This window comes from Plectropomus leopardus, chromosome 23 (genome assembly GCF_026936395.1).
Source record: "Plectropomus leopardus strain MGB_pleo_1.0 chromosome 23, ASM2693639v1, whole genome shotgun sequence".
Taxonomy (NCBI): domain Eukaryota; kingdom Metazoa; phylum Chordata; class Actinopteri; order Perciformes; family Serranidae; genus Plectropomus; species Plectropomus leopardus.
The window spans coordinates 17,204,144-17,226,912 of NC_142198.1; the positions used below are offsets into that span (position 1 = coordinate 17,204,144).

At 39.3% G+C, this 22,769-nt stretch overlaps 1 protein-coding gene across 2 annotated transcripts in view; it reads left to right on the forward strand.

The window, feature by feature from the left end:
- The first annotated feature begins 15,810 nt into the window (after positions 1-15,810).
- Positions 15,811-22,769, forward strand: part of rin1b (Ras and Rab interactor 1b) — a 41,359-nt gene continuing 34,400 nt past the window's right edge. For both annotated transcript variants that reach the window (XM_088073905.1, XM_042512578.2), the window contains exon 1: positions 15,811-16,052. The gene's annotated coding sequence lies outside the window, so the exon portion shown is untranslated. The remainder of the gene's footprint in view (positions 16,053-22,769) is intronic.

Consider the following 22,769-nt stretch of genomic DNA (forward strand, 5'->3'; position numbering starts at 1 on the left):
ATTGGGTTATCGAACAGAGCGACAGAGAGCTGGTGGTGGTGGTGGAGATGGAGGAGCTGGAGGTGGGGGAAGTGAGGCGGGGGGTCTTAACTGCACGCCGTGGCCCCCGAGAGCGGGAGTCATGGATTTAAAAAACAAATGAACGGTTACAAGAGGAGGGAGAAGAGGGGAGTAATCTGACCCCTCCCTTGCTTTGCATTCACATTAAAGAACTACTCTCGGGTACATTGACACCCCCCATGTCCCCACCCACCCAGTCTGAACACACACACACACACACACACACACACACACACACACACACCTCCTCACTCCCCTGAAAGACAGTTTTCAGAATTGGATTACCAGCTCTGAATGGGGTCGGTTCCCCTCCGCTGGGTTTCGTCTCCATCCCCTGCCGGGAGTAGTGGTCCACACACACACACACACACACACACACACACACACACACACACACACACACACACACACACTCACCAGTCCTCCTTAATTGGTGGGCTGTGCCCTCATTACATGTCCAAATATATGCATGTGCTGCTATTGTCTCTCCCCAAAGACTCCCACTTTGAATGCGGATTGAAAGAGCGCACTATGCTGTGTGTGTGTGTGTGTGTGTGTGTGTGTGTGTGTGTGTGTGTGTGTGTGTGTGTGTGTGGTGATCCCAGCTGTGGATGTGTCCTTGATGGCAGTGAACTTGAATCTCAATCTGACCCTATTCTTCAGAGGGGAGGGGTTAGGAGACAAAGTGTCATACTGTCTATGGGGGCACCCTGAGCGCTCTTTCACACACCTACAAACACACACTCACAAACACACACATGCAGGTGAGCTCAGTGGGAGCTCAGAGAGAGATCTGGTGTCTTGTTATCTGCTTCAGGCTGTTGCTCTCTCTCTGCTTCTCACTGATAAATACCTCAGAATAATTACCATAAAATATTCAAGCAAGAGTGACTAAAACGGGAGAACCACTTCCACAAAAACCACAATTATCTCACAGCCAAAACCACAAGCTGTAGCAGTGAGGGAACAGAATCACTTTGTAAGCTTATTTTTTGTCATCTAAAATCCAGACCAGCTGTTTCATGCTAAAATTTTTGGGAAAAGTCAAAAAATCAATCTCCAGGCAGAAATCCACGGCTATCTAAGCAGCTTTTATGTACTTGGCTGTCTCTGTCTTTCATTTTGTAATACAGATAACTATAAAGTCAACAACCACTGTAAAATCAAATATAGTGCAGCTGCCAATAGATTCCAAACTTTATCTTACATGTTTTAAACTCTTATTTCCTCAACATTACAGAGTATATAAAGCCTCTTTCACACAGAGTTCCCTGCCAGTTACTGAGATTATCTGTCAGGCACCAGTTTTGATTTTCACTATTCACACACACACATCTATCAAGCGTCTTTTTGCAAATTTTATGACAATGTCGCATTAGATGGGGCGAGGGACAATCAAGCAGATGGTGGTAGTGCAACATTTATGGACGCTAACCACCAATAAACTCGGCAGAAGAACATGCAGCCCGCTCTAATTGTGAGCTCGTAAAATACCACCACTTTGACAGTGCTTTTGGTTCAAGATTGCGATGCCAAAAGCTACGTTTAGCATCCTCACGACATCCTGCTGGAAAGCGTCAGGTGAGAACGCAGCTGGGCAGAACTGGTCATGGCATTATTACATCTGGCGTGTGCTGTTTTCGGACACCTTACCATGTACCTCCTTACCCTAATCCTACCATCAATACCAGCATGTGCGTTTGTTGGCGTCTGAGCATTTGTTGCCATGTAAACATAAACATAACCACATGCAGCAATAATCCCACCATGTGCTTGTGTTGACATCACTGAAGAGGCATCCGGGAACGCGGCGTATGGTGCATATGCACAGAGTGGCTTTTGGTGTCGGGATACTATGCCAAAATCTCTGTCAACGTGGTGGTATTTGAGTACAGGCTGTCTATTTTGTTGGATGTCTTTCTGAGTGTGGAAACATGTTCCATCGTAAGGGATTTAAAGAACAATAAATAATAACCTATACACTGAACAAAAACATGAATGAAGCACGTTTATTTGCTGCATGGTATGTGCTCCCTTTTTTTTTCTTTTGTGCACACAAAATGCTTATCTCTCTCAGATTTTGTGTACAAATTAGTTTAAATCCATGTCAGTGAGTCTTCTTCTTTTCCAAGATAATCCGTCCACCTGACAGGTGTGCCTTGGGATGGTCACAACAAAAATCCACTCAAACATATGCAGTTTTGTCACCCAACAAAATGCCACATGCTTGAACACTGTCCACTAGCGCTGTTGCCGTGAATTTAATGTTCATTTCACCACCATAAACTGTCTTTATTGTCATTTCAGAGAATTTGGCAGTACATCCAACCATCTTTAAAACCACTGACACATATAAACAGGTCAGCGCAGGACTTCCACATCTTTACCTGCAAGATTGTCTGAGAGCAGCCACCTGAACGGCGTATGCAGTAATTGGTTTGCACAAAATGAAAATATCTGCACAAAATGTCAGAAACGTCTCAGGGACGATTATCTGCATGCTCATCATCTTGCGCTTTAGAGAATTGTTTTCTTCACAGATGAATCCTGTTTGACTCAAAACATGCATCAGCTCGTCTAATATAGATTTTAACAAATGTGAGTGATATCTGAGAGAAATAAGTCTTTTCAGTGCTTAGAAAAAGTCTTTGTTCTTCAAGATAAACTTGTAAAAATGGGAAAACAAAAGTGATGCATATCAATTTTTGTTCAGTGTATTTATATGGATTTTTTCTTGCATTTTTATTCTGTTTTTGTTATTCACTTCCTGAATGCATCCATCCATCAGTCAATCATCCAGGCCTCTCACCCTTTAACAGATTAATTTGCTGACAGCGGGGGAGGGATTAGTCAGCCCGAGGTGTGATCGACACGCCTGTCAGCCCTCACTTTACACATCCTTCGCCTCACCCTCCTGCCCACCCTCAATGAAAAAAAACACTTAACCATATTCTCCCACAAATTCCCACCTCCACACACACGTCTCCTCATCACTTTCACACTTTCGTTCATTTTCCTCCCTCTACCTGTATGTCTGTCTCGAAGGTTTTCTGTAAGATGACCCGATGGTGCTGGCAGCAGGGACGTGCTTATATAATACACAGACAAAGAGTGGAGGTGTTTATGTGCATATATTTACAGGAGAAAAAAGGAGATGCACGTTTTTTTACACTGTGTGTGTGGTGATAATGTGTGAGAGAACAGCTGTGGAAAATTTTGATATCAGTCTTCGTCTTTCCTCTGTGCTGAGGATTGAAATGTGACCAACAACAACTCGAGTCTGGAAAGTCAACAACACTTCAATCTGCTCTTTATCTCTCATATTTTGTTGATTTAATAAGCAAAAATATATTCAAGTATTACTGTCTCGCTCAAAACCCTCTGTCCCACTTTATCCAATCTGTTCATTTAATGAAACTAATTAAAAGAACCGTGTTTAAATTATTTTAGTGGCATCTAGTGGCAAGGACTGCAGATTGCAACAGACTTTTCCCAGTTACAATTCCTGCAGTGTTCATTGTTCAGGTTTTGACCAGGAGACAAATTATCAACAGAGATCCCCTCCTCTCTAAAACAAACAGATCTGGTGATTTAAACAAGTAAAAACACCGAATGAAGCAGTTTAAAGTTAAAGAAACAGTGTTTTTCTGAGGATCTTGTTACGAAGGGGCTGATGCAGAAATGTGAACGGCCTTTTCTAACCATTTTGGGGCCATTTCTTGTCAAGCTTTGTCTTCTTCTCGTGTTATTGTAAGAGAAATTAAGTTAATTTGCTCAGTTTTTTTAAGGGTTAATGCATTTATAATTTGTGATTGGCACCCTTCTGAACAATTGTTTGGTTTTAGCCAGATTACATTTAACACAGATTACATTTGAATGTTGAAATTTCTCATTAACAGCAAAAAATAATCTTCAAAGAGTCTCTAAGAGGGTCTTTCATGGGTTTTAAAGATAAGTTAATGGAGTCATTTGCTTTTCCATTCTTGACAGTGTGTATTCAGTTCATGCACACACACACACACACACACACACACACACACACACACACACACTAATACAGCCAGACCCTGCAGGGTGAGGGACAACAGTTCTGACACATGAACAGATTCCCAGGTACAGAAAGTTTGAATTGTGTGATTTCACCTCAGTCTCAATGTCTTAGACTCCGTGATGACGGTGTACGGAGCAGGACGACAGCTGCAGGAGATCTGGAGACGTCAGCTGATGTGCGGCGTCTCAAACAGATGTTGGTGTCAAAACATTTTTATGAAGTGTCTGTTCCGGTGGATGGGCTCTGATCTGGGAGTTCTCCCTGTCCCTTTCTACTCGTTCACCGTCTGTCTCTTCTTAAACACACACACACACACACACACACACACACACAGAACAAATACGAGCAGCATGTTGGCCTTTAAATGAAACTAAGCTTTTAATTATTAACATCAAAGATCCCCCTACACTAAAAAAATTAGTTTTTTCTTATGTTTATGCTCCCTAAACTGTGTGATCTTGACCTTACTGACTTGTATCTGTGCAAAGTTTGTCACTGGAGACATGTTTTCACATTCCTCTGCTGAAGGGGAGCGATGTCTTTGCACGTCCCTAAAATCTGTGATTTAAATGTACGCTGTCCAATTCAGAAAACACATATCAAGAGAGAACAGACCTCAACTTAACAGTGGAAAAGAAACCCGAATCCTCCATTGCAGAGCAAGCTTGTCAGTACAGAGAGCAGACTTAGTATTAGCATGGAGAAAGTTTTGACAGCAAACATGGTCGAGTGTGCAGTTTTTGGACAGAGACCGGACCCTGGGGCTTCCTTTCACTATCTATCAAAAATCCCGTAGCAGCAGATATTTTTCTATTTTTCACAATCACTAACATTGTGTCAACCACTGCCGGTTACCCTACAGGTAAAAAAACATAAATAAAAAAGATGGTAACCACACTAACCATTCTGATACGTTTGCTGATACCTTCTGTCCACCTCTTTTTTTGTTTAAACTGGGTGTTTTTTGGCATCCCATTCTTTTCCCATCCATAACCAAGTCATTTTGTTGTGTAAACGTACCCGCCAACCCCTCCTATGACAAGATACAACACAAAAAGCTGCTGTCAGCACCATTTTAATAATGCCTGGCACATATGGCAAGTAGGGACAACTTGTTCTCATTCTGAACTTGTCAAATAGCGCCGCTCTGTCAGCTCAGTTTGCATGAACGTGTCAGATGATAATGCAGCCAGACGGAACCGGTGGCACTGTTACCGTATACATAGGAACCGTGCTGCTTCATCCCACCATGTGCATTTGTTGACATCGCCGTAACGGCATCCCGGAGCGTAACCAGCTGATGCACAAGGATACCTAAAAAATCAAAGGTTGACACAGAAAGAACATGTAGGAAGGGATGAGATCACTTTGCCTTCAACACTTAACCTACCCATCTCGATGTGCGCTTCTCTTTCACTGGTCAGTCTAGTGTGAGCAGGTGTCAGGGCAGCAGAAAGCGGAAAAGGAGAAAGCAAAACAGTCATGCTTTATTCAGATGGTAACCACAGACTCCCTTTCCCTAACTCAAACTAAATGCTCTGTGTGCCTAAACCTAAGCAGACCCTAACCACAGTGTTGTCACACCATAAAACAGCAAGACAAGAAAATATTGAAACAGCTTGCAAGAGTTTTGCGTATTGCATTGGTTTCTCAATTAGAGAAAATGAGTGGATCTACTTCAGGACCCTTTTCAGAGTTGTTGTTTCTTTCTTTTTTACTTTTTATGTGGGAAAACCATGTTAAACAGAATATTAATCATAGCAGAGTACTCTTACATACTTTAAAATGTGCCTGGAGGGGGACTTTAATGATGACCACATTCATGCCAAAAATATAATGTATTCAGTTTCTTGCTCTGTTTTGCTCGTGAAAAAGCCTCTGAAACAGCATTTAGACCATCTGGAAGCATCAAACAGCATTGATTAATAACATTACTTTTGGGTTTGGGGCTTTTTTTTTCAAAAATAAAGGCAAACTTTAATTGGAAAATCTGAAGAAAATATGATTTGATTGCAGGTTTTACAAACTCATTTAGAAGAAGAAACTTCATCATGTTAGAAGTGGAAGATATAACCTGCTTTTCATGCACTGAGGGATTACTGAATGGACCTGGGGAATGACTTCAAAGAGACACAAAGTTACCTTAAAGAAACACAAAAAACAGCAAAAGACATAAAATGACCTCAAAAAGACACAAAACGAGATATGTCCAGTGGCGCTGCCCTGCTGGCGACCCGGACTCACGTTTACATATCGTAAGACACAAAAAATGACCTCAAAGACACAAAAAAGCCTCAGTCACACAAAACTATGAAAAAGAGACACAAAATGACCTCAAAGAGAAATAAAACAACCAATAAAAGGCACCAATCAAAGACAAAGAGACACAAAACCACAAAAATAATGTCAGAGACATAAAAAAAACCCATTAAAAAACACAAAACAATGGCAAACAAACACGAAATGACCTCAAAGAGACATAAAACAACCAATAAAAGACACAAAATGACAGACACAGAATGATGTCAAAGAGACATAAAACAACAAATAATAGATACAAAACAACAGAGACACAAAATGACAACAAAAGTGACACAAAAATTATCTCAAAGAGACACAATGCCAATAGAAGAGGCACAATGTCTGTGTGTCCTGCCCATTAAGGCCTATGTCCCGCCGTCTCAAAATCTTCCCATTACTACAGATAAGAGGAAAAAGATGTTTTTGATTTTGTGTTTTTGAACTGTCTCTTTAAGGACCAAAAACATATGACCATTTCTTGCTTAGCAAAAGACAATTTTCCACACCGATGGACAATAAATTATTGTAAAGTCTTTCACAGTCTAACAATTAACCAGGTCACATTCCTTGTGTATCCTGTCCACTTGGCAAACACCCTGGATCCTCACAGTGCCATGCTGCTTTCCGACTAGACCGAGGATTAGCTGCAACTTCAATTATAAAACCGACGTAACTCTTTCAGCTCTCTTTGGTCCAGCTCAAACTTCTGCATTCCTGCATCCACTTGTTTGGCCTGACTGTGTGACTCAACTGTCAGTTTCTGAGTCCAGGAGATGTGAACAAGGTGTCAGCTCGCCTGCGTCAGTGAGCCGTGCAGCAGACTGATCTGCGATGAAGGGAGGCAAACAGACAGACAGAGGAATAAACAGGGTGCAGCGGACACGGACGACCAAGTCAGCTCTTCTGCCTGTTGTCATATGCTGCTCAGCCCCCGGGTATTGTGGGAAATGTGCATGTGAGAGTGTTGGCACGTGTGTTTGGATGCAGCCTGACTTCTTCTTATTGTTTTAAGATCCTATAAAACATCTCAAGACATTAAAGGTGTTGAAAGATTGTCAAATTTACTTCCTTTTTCCTACTGTTTGTCGGCTTAAAATACAGGGTTTTTTTATATTTCCTCAGATTGCTTAAAGTTGGAAAGATCATATTATTAAACACTGTTACAGTCATAATTTATATTTGTATTTAAAACCAAGAATCTGTTTTTTGCACCGTTTTCTCAAATTTAAATATCCTAGATGTCTTGGGTCTCATTTTTTGTATGCGTTCTCCAATTTAATTGGTGTCTTTGGGTTTGAACAATGTTTGCTTGACTCATCAGTGGGTCGGTCATGCAGCAAACATACCGCTGCAGAATTAATTAGACATATTTGCATAGAAATCATCGCAAAACACATAATTACACATTCTGTATGTCCTCTGTGGTTTGGCTGAAAGACACATTTGCATGCACACAAGCATTTTAATTTAAGATTCATTCTTGATCTTGGAAACAGTGGTTGAGACAAGGTACATTTAGTAGCTTTCTGGAGCTTTTGATGTAGTCTTCCTCAGTTGATGGAGCTGGCTCTGCTGTCCTGGCATTGTTCAAATTTACTGTTTTCAAGGTCAAGTCATCTTTCAATCTTTTAAATCTTTAAAGGTGCTTTATTGATAACATTTAACCACTCCCCTTTTATTGCATTCATGTAACGCTGCTGTTACTGGAAGCACAAGTGGTTGCCAGTTCATTGCACAATCTGTATATTTCATGGTCGAGTGGACAGACAGACTCAGTCAAGTGATGAATCTTTCATGGTAGACTGATGATTTGGCAACATGTAGCTATACATTAGCTTTAGATTTAGATTACTTTGTGTGCTGGTGTTTCAAGATTTATGCAACATGATCTATAGTAATCTTAGGATGTTGCAAACTAGCTTTAGCAAGGTGATACCAACACGTTGTCACTCCAAGTGAAAAAAAATTCTAATGGGAAGCAAACACCAGACTCTCACATGAAAGTCCAGGGTTTGTTGGGCACATCCACAACTCCCACAGGCTTCCTCATACTCCATATGTTATGCTACTAGCAGTGTTTCAACCAGACGCCATCGTGCCACGTTTCCTGCAGACCTGACAGGTTCCAACCAGCTGCTTTTACAAGTTACGCCGCCTGTGCGTGTTTCCAGCATATCATGCTGACAAGAAAGGTGACTTTTGGCATCATGATCTTACGCTGAAAGCATTTCAAAAAGCGACAGTATCTGATGACTTAGGAATGAGAACAGGCTCCATTTCTTGCAGAACTGTTGTGTTAGATTGCATTTGTTTTATTTGGGTGTAAACTGGCGACTGAGCATAGTTGTGATGTTACAAAAGCGTGCTCATACGTACTTAAGCATCCACGTTAGGTTAGCACTCCAGCAGATGGATGTGAAAACAGCCCTCTAGTGTCAAATCTGCACAAACACCATATTGAGCTCAAACACCCGTTTAAAGTCACAATTAGCAAAACACATTTTTTAGCGCAAGGGGACTTTAAACCTCCACTGTAGTGATGGTGCAAGTTAAAAATGGACGAGCACACCCTGACACACAGCATCTCCTGCTGCACACACACCGCCACTTATTACTGCAGCAGCTACCTGTCGTCCATCCGTCATCTCACCTTCAAGCAGAGAGGTCTGAACAGCAACACACTTGCCTGTCTCCATGACCGCCCCACAGCATATGATGTGAGCCTACACACAGTTTCTGACACAACGACACCCCCCCCCACACACACACACATACACACACTGACAGTATCTTACATGAGCAGTGTCCGTGTCTCTGCTCATTTCTCTCTCTGTGAGTCAGAGATGCTTTGCACAGCGTTGAGACCACAACACATCACTTCCATTTTAGTTCACACTCTGAAAGGCTGTGGGCGGCATGAATGTATGTGTGTGTGTGTGTGTGTGTGTGTGTGTGTGTGTGCAGAGAGAGAAAGCAAGAGGCCAGTGAAGGAAACAGACATTACTCATGTGTGTGTTTGTGTGTTCCAATTAATTAGCATTAGTCCAGCGCTGTTGGTTTCCGAGTGGATGCAGATTGCCACACGAGTGTTTTTTTTCCACTCGGTGGGACGGAGGAACTGGCCTTCAGTAATCTGGCACGTGAAAGATATTGAAGAGACGCGGGAGCTGTCCTAACATGGCAAACACCCAGCGATGAAACACTGAGAGCCACACAACATCTGAAGCCGAGTTTCCTCCCCTGAAGGCGTTCAGCCGACCGCAGCTAGAGAAAATGGGACATTAAAAAAGCACATCAGACACCCTGACCTCGCAGTGATACTGTTTCTGGTCAGAAATTAGTTATTAGAAAGGCACATGAAATGTAGCTTTCTGTATTGAGGGCCCGCGCACCAACCACAGGTCGGTGAGGACTCTTGAAATGCAAGGAATTGTTATTATTTTCTTTTTTTAACAAATGAATTGCATTTTTGGAGGCCTAACCATGCCTAAAAACTCATGAAAATTGGTACACTTGTCCAGCCTGGTGAAAAATTTCGTATTTTGGTAGTTTTGGAATCAGGCGTAATAAAATGGCTCCACAGCACCCCCTAATGTGTTGCCCCAATGGGCAGTTTCACCTAGAGTTTCACCTACAACTACGAAATTCAGTACACTAATGTATCATGCTGATACACACAAAAAAGCCTCTTGGACCCATTTTGAATTTGTGCTGATTTTTTGTGATTTCTGGCCTCATACTTTGGCCAACTTGTCCTACAGGATTAATCCAATCGACTTCAAATTTGGTGTGCCCATTCTCAACTCCTTGGTGATGAAAAGTTAACAAAGGTCTGCGCAAAACTTTTACAGTCGTCCCGTGGTGTGGCGTACAATTTGGATGATGCACTATACAACACGAAATTGTTTTAAATTTGGTGTACATTGTCCAATCTGCCTGAAACTTCATACGTTGGATAAGGGCCCTGCTCTGAATACAGCTGTATGGCAATATTCATTAGTCATGGTGCCACCTACTGGCAACAGGAAGAAAGCCTTGAGGGGTAATCATCATTGGATGTACATGATATTTACATGGTTTGGTCTACAAATAATGTACACCAAGATGACATGGAATTTGTGTCCCTTCCACTGCTACCTTGTAGACGCTGGAAATGCTACACTATGTTAAATAGCTGGCTCCAGGGTCCAAACTCTCCGTGTGCATTATCCAACATTCACACAAAGGAATGACTGCTTTAGCTGGAGCACCAGTACCCCCGACATACGTGGAGGTGCTAGTGCACAATGGATGATGGAAAATGTTACAGTAAATATACTGTAACATTTTCCATCATCATCAGTATTGCTATTAGAGATATCAAAGTGTCTGTTGTTGCTGACAGGGCTGAAACACTGTAATTTTGAGCCTGCAATTTTGTAATTTAGCCTCAAAATACAGATAGAGTCAATATTAGCTACAGTCACCATTGCAGACACTGAGGTCACATCTGTATTTTTAGGCAGGGTGGCGGCAAAGCTCAGAGGACTGCAACGTCTGTCTGACTGTCTGCTGGTCAGTCCACCACTTTGGTCCTGGCTGAAATATTTCAACTGATATTAGACTGATTACCATGAAATCTTGTAGAGACATTGATGATCCTCAGAGGAAATCCAACTGACTTTGGTGATCCACAATTGTTCAGAAGAACTCTTGTTACCTTGAATTTGTGAAGAAAACTGTCTCACATGTCTCCAAAAATGGCGAACAGATTGATTTATTGATTGATTGGGAACCATGTTTAATAACAGCAAAACTATATTGAAACATCTGTTTACAAAATCACACAACTGCAGTATAATCCAAGTCTCCTTTATCCAGTCCTATGCTTCCCGTGCATTTTTACTGAAAAACCTTATTATTTCAAACTCACCAATGCTTATTTGAGACTTAACAGTGCTCTCTTCAAAGCCAGACTTCAATACTAGTGTTGGCTTATTCTCAAAATTTTAGACTTATATCTGTTTATTTTTAGGACAACAAGAAACATGAAATGAATGAATAGCTAAAGGACTCAGTATTTCTCCAGCAGACGTGTATTCCTGGCATCACAGTCGGAGATTTGAAACAGCACTTACACTTATGTGTGAGTAAATAACCTAAACACAAGGTCCACTTAACAGCTTTTTTGGGAGTTTTCAACTGAATCTCATGCTCTATTTTGTCTTTAATCAGCATTTCACGCTTCATTTTATGGCGCCATTATTTCCTAGAAAGTTTCTAGAGAGAATGACGTATTGTGGTACTACTTACAGGGAACAAGAGTCTCTTATAGTTTCTAAAGGTTTTTATTTACGTCATCAGCTTTGGCCGTGAATGATTTTTAACATAATGCGTCAAAAAATGTTAATTTTAGGGTCTCAAGGTCAGAAAAAAAGGAGAACAACGAACTGAATAGAGGAAAACATGAGAACTGTAGACTCCGTCACTCATGCCACTCATCACTGTGTAAGTGTCATTGTCATCATTTTCAAACGGCAGGATTTCACAGTTACACTCATCATCTGCAACCATGAGTCCAGAGAGGCATGAAAATGACAAGAAAAACAAGTCTGACTGGGAACAAAAAAACAAACCCGATTAAATGAAAGGGGAGCGAGTGTGGTCATAAGATGCGTGGCAGCGGCCCAGAGAATTATGATCCACTGCCAGACAGCAAACAACATCTGGAGCTGGCAGAGCATCAACAAACACAGCAAACACAACGACTAATAATGAGAAATGTGCACAGCAGGAGACATTGTCACATTTAAGATTCAATCTGAGCAGATATAAAATAATGTGGCGTGAAATTAGCATAGGAACAGAAAGAAAGAGTCAAGTCTTTTGAGTCTGAGCTCATCCTAAAGCACAGTAACTATATGGCCAAAAGTATGGGGACACCCATATCCTACTACTGAACCTTTTATTCAAAAAACGGGCCTTTTAAGATGCTGCTACAACAGGATTTCCACAAGATATTTAAACCTGGCTGCAGGAATTTTCTCCCATTCATCCACAAGAGTCCACTGTGTAAAAACAAGAAACATAAGATCTTTTTACACAGAGATCGTGCTATAGGACCGCCACAAAGTCCCTTCTTTATGCTACCTTTGCAGTTTTACACAGAGCCAAAAGAAAAGCAGCATCATGTCACTCCCATGTTTGATAACAGACAGCATGCTGGTATTGCGGAAGTCACTTATGTGACATATAACATGCCCTTCAGTGGCATTACACGTCAATACCAATCATTTACCATCTTGGCAGCTGATCTCATCCTCTGCTTGGTGGGTAAGGAGCTCCCGAATCTTAGTGTTTTTTCCAATATGCGAACATTTTTGGATGCCCCTATTCTTCTTTGAGTTAGCCACTAATTGCTGCTAGCTGCTTTTTAAATATCTCATGGTGGGTCGCACGCATAATGCACTGTCGGCTGTCCTGTTTAATATATACAGAGACTGTTTTGGTGCTGTTAGTACCTCTATTTCTTTGCTTCTGTCTCCAAAACGCAAGATGGCAATGGCTAAAATGTCAAAATTAAGGCTTCAAAACGGGAATCATTGAACCAATGGGTGGCATCAGGGTGGCTATGTTAATTATTTATATAATCTACAACACTGCAGTGATCACTACTGTGCAGTGTCTCATCAGAAATAATTCAGCTTCTTATTTGGATATTACTAAATTCTGATCTGTTTCACCTAAATCCCCTTAGGAGAAATAAGAACAATTGCTGTGCTCATGGGCTTCTCAGAAGTGAAACAAGTCTGAGAACAGATAAATTACACAGAGTTGAGACTTGAATTTGATCCCTGAAAGATGAAATTCTGAAATTGTAAATTAATAAGACAGTTAAGTAATCTTTTGGATCTAAATGTTATCTCAAGAGCGGATTATTTCAAACACAACAATTGGTGCAGTGAATGAGAAAAAAGAAGAGCATTTTAAGATCTTAAATTAGGATCAGACTGAGACAAAGGACGACTATTTCTCTGGAAATTAATATAAGAAATATGAGAAAATGGTTTCATATTGATATTAAATGAAGCTCAGTTATGTCTATGGGACAAAGGCTGGACAAAGAGGAGATCTTATTTTGAATTTTTCTTTCCTCTGGGCTGGCTCCAAATGAGGTCATGAGTGCATGATAGCAGCGGCAGCATCCAGGATATTTTGGCTTCATTTTTGTACACAGTATTCACAGTCTATGCTCACAATGGTTAAGACCAATACCACAATAGATAACAATGGAGGAACAATCAGCTCTGGAAAAAAAAAAGAAAAGAAAATGTTGAATAAAACATATTCACAATTCTCAGATCTGTCCTGCTTCCAGTGAACTAATGCCGCAACTCACATGTGAATGTAAATATGAGCATGTAACTAGGGTAACATGAATGTGTATATGGGAGTGTGCATGTTTGTGTGTGCATGAATACAAAGAATCTATAACATTAAACCAAACCCATCCTGTAAAAGCTCGCTTGAAATGCATCCAAACCAAAACAGATCCTGCCCTACGTTTATTTATTTTAATTTCCTTCCTTCCTCTCGCTTTTTGTGTCGCCTTCCCCTTGTCCTTTTGTTACTTTGTTAAAATTTATGTCTTCCTCTTTTCAAATGATTTTATTTCTTCTTTCTTTTTGCAGTCCCTGTTTGTCCACTTATCTGTGTTCTTTTATGACTCAAGTGTTTGTCAAAATTGTTGCTGATCAGTTTTCTGTCGAACAACTAATCAGTTAAAGGGCTTATTGTTTCAGCTGTACTTGTATAAACTGTTGGGTAGTTTAATTTATAACAACACACAATATTTTATAAGATATTTTGATGGTGTTTTTTGCAAAAATATTAATTTGTAAAGTAACAAATCACTAAAGCTGTCAAATAAGTGTAGCACAAGTACAACATTTCCAACAAAATGCCAGTAAAAGAAAATAGCCACCTGAATTAGTACCTCAAATTTGTACTCAAAAACAGTACTTGAGTAAATGTACATAGTTACATTACTGTGGTTTTGCTTATTCTTTCTAAAGGTCAATTTCTTTAAATAACTAATCAATTAATCATAAATTAAGTTTCTTCAAAATCACGGACTGGTCCATACACATTAATATAAATAAATAAACAAATAAAGGAAGTGCATCGGCTCCTATGTCCCTCTGTTTAACTTTTTTTTTAAAAATTATTTTATTTAATTTTATTTTACTTCATTTAATTGAATTTATTATTTTTATTTATTGGTTTTAACTCAAGTGTGCTTTTACATTTATTTATTTGTTATTTATTATTTTATCTCATTTTGGTAATTTTACTTGTGTATTTTTTTTTTCTATTTTAATGCATGAGGGGTCTACTTTTAGTATTATTATATTGATTAATTTGAACCCATGTTTTTTATCAGTTCTGACTCAAATGTCTTTGTATCTATTACTTTATGAGCTATTATTCTGAGTTTAAATAGATATGATTGACTTTTATGGCTTTGTTTTGTGTCTGTAAATTGTACCTAATGATATATACTACATAAATAAAGTTTTGCTCACTTAGTATGAAACCCTCTGTCCTTTATTTCTAGCCATAAAGTTTCACTCTAGCGCACCACAGCGGTTACTCAGCCCTGTATATGATCTCTAAACGCGGCCTGTGGCGTCCTCCAGCGCGCAGCAGCGGAACTACATCCTACACCTGTTAAAAAAAACTGGATGCAGCAGTCCAGAAATAGCTCATCAAAAAAAAAGTGCACCGTGCGTCAAAGTCCAGTTCCGGTTAAATGACGCGTCTAACAGCTTTCTCATGGTCAAAGTGTGAGATGATTGTGATATTTCTGATAAATATGCCTCACTAGATGAATGCAAAATGATTCAATTAGCACTTTAAGACCCTTTGCTGATTTCTCCCACCTTCGAGTGTTATATATAAGTATTTTATGTAATTGGATTAAAATTATGATAAATAGATCCTTTTAATACACCTTTTGGGGGGCATTTTTTATCATGTTTGTTTGATATTTTCTATTACAGTTTTCCTGTTTCTGTAATAGTCAGATTTATATAATGTTTTAAATAATGATCCTTAATGATCGTCATTTTTAAGCGTTAATAGCCTATTGTTTCTATGGTCCATTATGAAGTTTTTGTAGTACTTTATGATATCACTGTAATATTCGTCATGAGATTTAAGACACACACATATGCACATTTTTTTTTTTTAAATGTTCCCACGGGAATATCACACCGAATTCTTGCTATTTTATTATTTTCTAACTTACTAATAAAATTAACATTTTTCATAATGTGATTTGGTATGTGTGTGTCAGAGTCGGGGAGGCGGGCGGGGAGGGGGGCACACACACACACACACACACACTCAGTGTCTGTGCTGTGACTGTGTATCACTTCAGATGCTCAGACAGAATTAAAAATGCGCTCCTCCGCCTTGTCACCAGTGTTGTGCGCATTTTCTTGACAAGCCCGTGTTCCCACAGCATGGTGCTCGGACTCAGCGGCTCGAGCACTGTCTCCATACATAACCACTAAATAAAAAACTCTCTCGGACGCCTAATTAGGCAGCAGACCACACGCAGCGGCGCGCAGCACCTGTTCCCACCTTCATAGAGAAGGTAAGTTCCTTTTTTTGAATTTGCGTCAAGAAAAAAAACCACTAAGTATTTGTCAGGCTTTAAAAAATAGATTCCGTGAAGTAGAAATGCAGCGGGAGTTCCTGCAGAGTTGGCACATGCGGGCTGCCTGCAGGCAACACTGTATCTGTATTAATATTTTCTCCTCCCTTTGAAGGTCTCTTTCAATTCTCAAGTTCAAAGCGCGTTGGCGTTTGTTGTTTAACGTAGTTTCCGGTCGGCAGGGGACGTCTTGGTAAACAATGCTGCTCGATGATTCATGCATATGTGTCCCTTTGACATGCAAGCTCTGCCAATTAATCAATTAGTGATCAGGGCAACAGGAGGTGTCACGTGGAGCTTGTGCAAAGCCAAAATGGTGACTTAAATTAAAGGGGTTTTTTTTGCTTTCAGAAATGAGTTTTTCTGTTTGTTCAAAACTGGCATCGAAGGCAAAGTGTAGGTGTTCAAGAAATTCTAATTACTGCCAGCCACAGGTTTGTGCTCAAGTTGTCACAGGAGCTGTTGTCGCCTTTCTTTTCAATTAAATTATGACTTTTTGGAAGCATTTCAGCACCGTTTTGCCTTTTGTTCAAAGAAGACAAAAGCCTTAAAGTTTGGTTCTTTTCAGCAGAAGTTCAGCTGTTGTTTCAATGCCTAAAATTGACTTTTTTGTAAACAGTCTTAATGTCAGCTGTGCACCTGGCAGAGCTGCACCTTCACCAGCCAGAACAATGCTCAATTAGCCACTCAGACTTCATATTTTGGAGTATTTTGATCTCTTGTCTCCCCTCTGAGGGCAAAGTGAATGTAATCTCACACCATTGGACTGTTACATAACTTTAAAACTGAAGTGCCATCCTGCCTGCGTAGGAGTGGATGTGATGTTCCCAGTTCCTTGCTGTTGTTTTGCTCGTTAATTCTGAGAGGCACATTACTGTAAGTGGCGTTTTGTGACTTCACATGACTGCTGATTTTTGGGTTTATGCAGATGAGGCCCTGATTGCTTTTACAAGTCCTTGCTGTGATTATGTGGCCCTACCTACGTGAAGTCTGTGATTGCTGAATGTGGAATGATATGGTAATTTTCAAGGTGGCATGACCAAATGTGTGTATGTATTTAGGGGGGGGCGGCGTTTAGGCCTGTGTTGTGTAGGAGGGGTGTGATCACAGTGTGCCCGAGCATGACGCTCAGAGCTGTTGGACAGAGTTCAGTCCTTTGCTGAGCAGTCTGTCCTCTGCGCTGGAAGTGGTGCGCAGACAGACACATTACAGTAACCTGACTCATGTTTGTATATGGCAGGCTTCCCCCATCGCTGCTTAGGAATTGTGTCATCGTTGTTATCATGCAACACAACACACAGGATCCAGCGATGAAAATGAGTTCAGTCCCGAGGCAAGTGTCCACCATTTTGAAATATCTGGCAGCGACTCCGATAAAATGTTGGCCGGCGTGCACAAAGAACTCATGACTGTGAAGTGTTTCACTTATTTTTCAGTCCTGGTGATAACTGCACTTTTTACTGACCAGTTACACCACTAGGTAATAATGCTGCTCATTTTAGGTCCTAAAACCATCTAAGGTTACTCCATCAAACTTTGTGTGACACCTCATTTTTTTTAAACAAATTTACAGGTAGGGTTGCAACGGTATGAGATTTTCATGGTATGAACCACTTTAGAAAATATCACAACATCACAGTATTACAGAATGAAAACAGAGGGTTAAATTTGGTAACGTTTTGTTACTATAATTGAAACGTGAAACCATTATTTAAATGGGAATATGTGTAAAACCTTCCACTTTTGAAAACAACTAAAATAAAGGTGAGATTCTCCGCCCATCTGTATTTTTTTTATATTATAGATAAGTAAATGTACACAATATGATAACCAACTACTTTCATATGGCTGCAACCCTATTTCCAGGAAATTTCCCTAAATAATTTCCCACTAAGTTACACTTGTATGTAACTTTTAGCTCTTGGAAAATTGCCAGGACAAGGGTTATGTAATTCAGTCATGTAGGAACTATTTGTTTACTACCGAACTATCAGCACATTCTCAATCCAAAGTTGTCAAATACTGCCGCTTTTGCGGTGCTTTCGGCGTGATATTCTGAAACTAAAAGCCGCCTTTCACATGGTATGTCACGGTTTGTTGTCAGCTGAAAACCAGCCAGACAGAACCGTTTGCGGTGTCCGTGGTGTCCATGGTGTGTTATTTTACCTGCCATGGCAGCATAATACCGTCAGTTGAGAACACGTCTGAACAGAACCTGTCATTTTTGACATGGTACGCTGCTGGACGGTGTCAGGTTGAAACGTTGCCGGTAAAGACGTTATATAAAGAGCACAAAGGTGCCTATATGATGGGTAGGAGTGTTGGTGGATTGATCCAACAAACCCTGGACTCTCATGTCGTAGGCTGGTGTTCATTTCTTGTCTGAATGTGATGTTTTTGTTCTACACCTTACCATGTGCCTCTTTTGCCTAAACCTTATCGTCCATTCCAGCATGTGCACTTGTTGACTTCCCAGTGTTGATTGCCGTGTGTTTTTGTTGCCTAAACATAACCATGTGCAGTGTAATCCCACCATGTGCTTGTGTTGACGTCACGGTAGCAGCGTCCCATGATGTAAATAGCAGACCCAGAAGTATACCTAGAATGTAATATGTAGACGTGGAAGAGCAATGCAAAGCAGCAAAGTGTGGCAACTCATGATGAGAAAGTGTTAGAATTACACCCACCAACCAAATCACAGCACAGAAGGAGGCGTGCATGTATTGCTTTGTATAACAACACTGAGCTACTTAATGTTACAAGTCAGACGAGGAGGACGCCATTAATGTTTACATCTCACGTGTCCATGAGTAGATGCACGCTTCCTTCTCTGTGGTGACACGTTTGGCAGGTGTAGAAACTGCTCACAACAAGGTCTGTAGATTATCTTCAGTAACCAGGTCATGATTTCTGGAAAGACACACAGTTGTTGAGTTTTTCAGATTTATATTTTGGTGCTTTGAGCACCACAAGCAGAGTGCCATTTAGCTCTATTATATAAGGCAGACATCTCTACAGCCGATATCTTCAATACTCAGCAACTCACACTGCAACAATCTAGATTGATAAATAGCACTACAGGTGAGATCATTTTTTTTTTAAATTTGGGGTGAGCTGTCCCTTTAATACAACAAAAATAAGAGATGGATATCACTAATACAGATTTGATTCCAGCCACAGACGGCCCCATATATTCACTGCACCACACCAGTGATTAAATGATAGAGAAGTGATACAATGTGGAGGTTTGCGTGTAGCTGCTAATACCGTGGAGGTATGTATGTTTAAGCGTATAAACGTAAAAATATTCTGTGCGGGATTTTCCATAAAAACAATGTGCAGACTCACACAGATGTAACCCCGCTCAATCATCACTTGACCCACAAGAAGTGTGTGGAGGTGTATTTTTCTGCACAATTCTTCACTCTGCCTGTATGTTTCCTCTTATTTTATGTGTTTGGGGTGTTAGTGGGCAAGTTGGGGCTTTATAATAAAGGTAGCAAATAGGAGTTAGAATGTAAACAACATCCAAAAAAACACAGTGCTGAAAAAATGCAGATTTGCAAATAGAGAGAAATACCAAACAAGTGTGAATGTAAGTTTGGCGTGTTTGGCATGTTGTGTTTACTGGTGTTTACAAACTGTAACAAATAGTCCTGCATGGTATAGATTATATTATAGGTAAACTATAGATTAGATTTTAAAAAAATAGATTCCTTGATTTTATTTTAGTACCCATTAGTTTCCCCAGTTTTCCCCTCAGCTTACTGTTACTAACTCTTAAGTTAAAACAGTTTATTTTTACAGTGTTCTTTCATGTACTTTGGGGAAGACAATTTCACGTTATTATTAATGATTAAATTAAATTTAATTGATAATAATAATTTTGCATCCCCACCAAAATCTGCAACTAAAGCGCCAATACAGTTTATGTGACATCAAGTTGAGATGTTTTTAGTGCAGCTTCAATGATTCAACAATAACACGATTTGGCGTCAATTTTTATAATCAAAGAGCAAAGTGGTGCTTTCTCAACAGAATAACTCCTCAAAAGTGTCCAATGACTTAAAACAAACACACCTGATTGGTCTAACCCAACACACCTGAGCTTTTTTTGACTGTGACTGTGATTGGAGTCAAATTTCTCTCTCTGAAACGCTTTAAATATTCAAAAAATAGTCGGCAAAAAAACAGAACGTGGAAAGGACGAGGCTTGACTTGGACCCCTCCTTCCCCGGCCGCTTCACAGAGTACAGTATTAATGCAGGCTTTTGTCCTCTTGTGGTCACTCTAACACAATCTGAAAATGGAGGATGAAAGTGATCCCTCATTGTCATCGTCAAGACGACGCTCGGGAGATTCATACGAGGGTGGAGAAAGCCTTGAGAAACCTGGAGATGTCCACATGTTGGGCGTTTAGAAAGATGCACAAAATGGTCAAAGTCTTATGGGGAAAATAAGAGGCTTTATACCCTAAAAATGCTAAATATTTTGTCTGTTTATTTATTGTCTTGTCATGTTTTATCATCATGTTTTGAGGGTAAAAACATATTTGGTTTATATGTGATTTTATCTAATTTAGAGAAATAAACCCATAATCCTGGGGTTATAAAACTTTGTCTGCAAGTGCAGTTAACTTTGAGACCTGAGTAAATTTGCTTGATTTCCTTAAAAAAAAAAAAAAAAAAACAAAGGAAGAAGTTACAAGATATGAGTTGCAAGAAAATTATATGAAATAAGGAAGAAAACAAGGTACATAAATAAATCAATAAATGAATAAGGTTAAAAAACAATAAATATATAGATAAAATAGTTAATAAGAGTAATTATCATCATCATCACTGTTATTATTTTTATTATTAGTATTACTGTTGTTGTTTTCTGGATTTTTAAAAATGTTTTATTATTATTACTTCTAATAATTTGTCTCTAAAACAAAGAAAAAAAAGGAAAGTAATTTTCAGGTTATCTTCATGTCAGCTTTCCCTGATTTCTTGCAATTTGTGGGACTTCTCTTGCTAAATTGCTTATTGCCTTTAAAGCCATGTTTTCAAAAGAAACCAAGGAAATTTGTTCTTGTTTCAAAAGTTTAAATGCTTGTGAGAGGCACCTAAACACAGCACAGGAAAACTGGATGTCCTTCTAGCTTTCAAAGTGTTAAATTGGAAATTTACACAAAAATCTTGGACATTTTGTAAAATATCTACTTAAAGCATCCCCAACACAACTTCAAAAAGCACTCTGTTCTCTACGTTATTCACACTCACTTATGGAAAACTTCTGACGTTACCTAACAGTCCTTTACCAAAATAACATTTGGTTTGAAGAGCTCCTCTTGCCGACCCGTCATTAGTCACACTCTGAATCACACAATCATCCAGAGGTCAAAACACATCAGAAAAGGCAGATTATGTGACGTTTAAAACATTTTAAGTGCATAAATGTTTTATTTTTAGGCTTTAATGAGACTCCTAAAACATATTTATATTCTTCTGTCATTTTTTCTTAGAAACTGAGGCTGGTATTCAGCAGCCATTCTTGTTTGTATAAGAGTAAGTGTGAAACTCTGCCAGCATGGTGAGATTACCGCAGTTGTTTGGTCTTTTGAGAAGTGACAGTAACAAGTGACAGCATCTTGGAAAAAGTTGGGGTTTTTTTTCAGTTTTCACGGAGAGACAAGTGGATAGATTGGAACTAGATTGTTATTCTGGCAAGTTTCCCCTGCTTATTATGAGCTTTCAAAACTCTGATTAGATGACCTGTTCAGATGGACGGATTTGGTGTCGTGAGCCAAATGCAGCCTTCACAGAAAAGCTCAAGAACATGGTGAGAAAAATAAAACTCTGATAAATATTCATAAGTCATTACTTAATTTAAAAAAAAATTTAAAAAAACAACAAATAAAATTGTATTCAAATACAAATTATACCTGGACTTTTTGCATTATTATGTATTATTGCACTTGTTAGGGTGAGACAGTCTTGTCTCCTTCATAATTTCTTTCTTTCTTTCTTTCTTTTACAATAGTCAGTACAAATCAATTACAAAATAAGTTATAAAGTAGCTTATTCTACATTAACTATAAACAAACTATAAAACTTTTGATTACATTTGTATTTTCTCATTTTCTTTGGTATTTCTGTCATAAAGTAATGGATATGCCATAAAAAATTCTAGATATTATGTTATGCATTTTAGTGTTGGCGAATGCCAATCCTAGAAATGGCCCAAAAATGTCCTCCTTAATGTCCTAAAGTCCTTGAAATAGCCTAAAATCCTAGAAATTACCAAAATTCCTCGCAACGTCCTAAAAATCTTAGAAATGTCCTAAAATCCCAGAAATGTCCTGAAATTTCAGAAATGTCCTAAAGTCTTAGAAATGTCCAAAAATAACCTTGAAATGTCCTAGAATCCTAGAAACATCCTAAAATCCAAAAAACGTCCCAAAAACCTTGAAATGTTCTAAAGTCCTAGAAACATCCTGGAGTCCTAGAAATATTTTTAGTCCTAGAAATACCCTAACATCTGAGAAATGTTCCAAAAAAAAAAAAAATAGAAACATGTATGGCCTTCTGTCATGCAGATGAACCCCTCTACCACCTTTTTACCACTTTAATGTCCCTAGTATTTAGTATGTATTAAAACTGTTTTAAAATT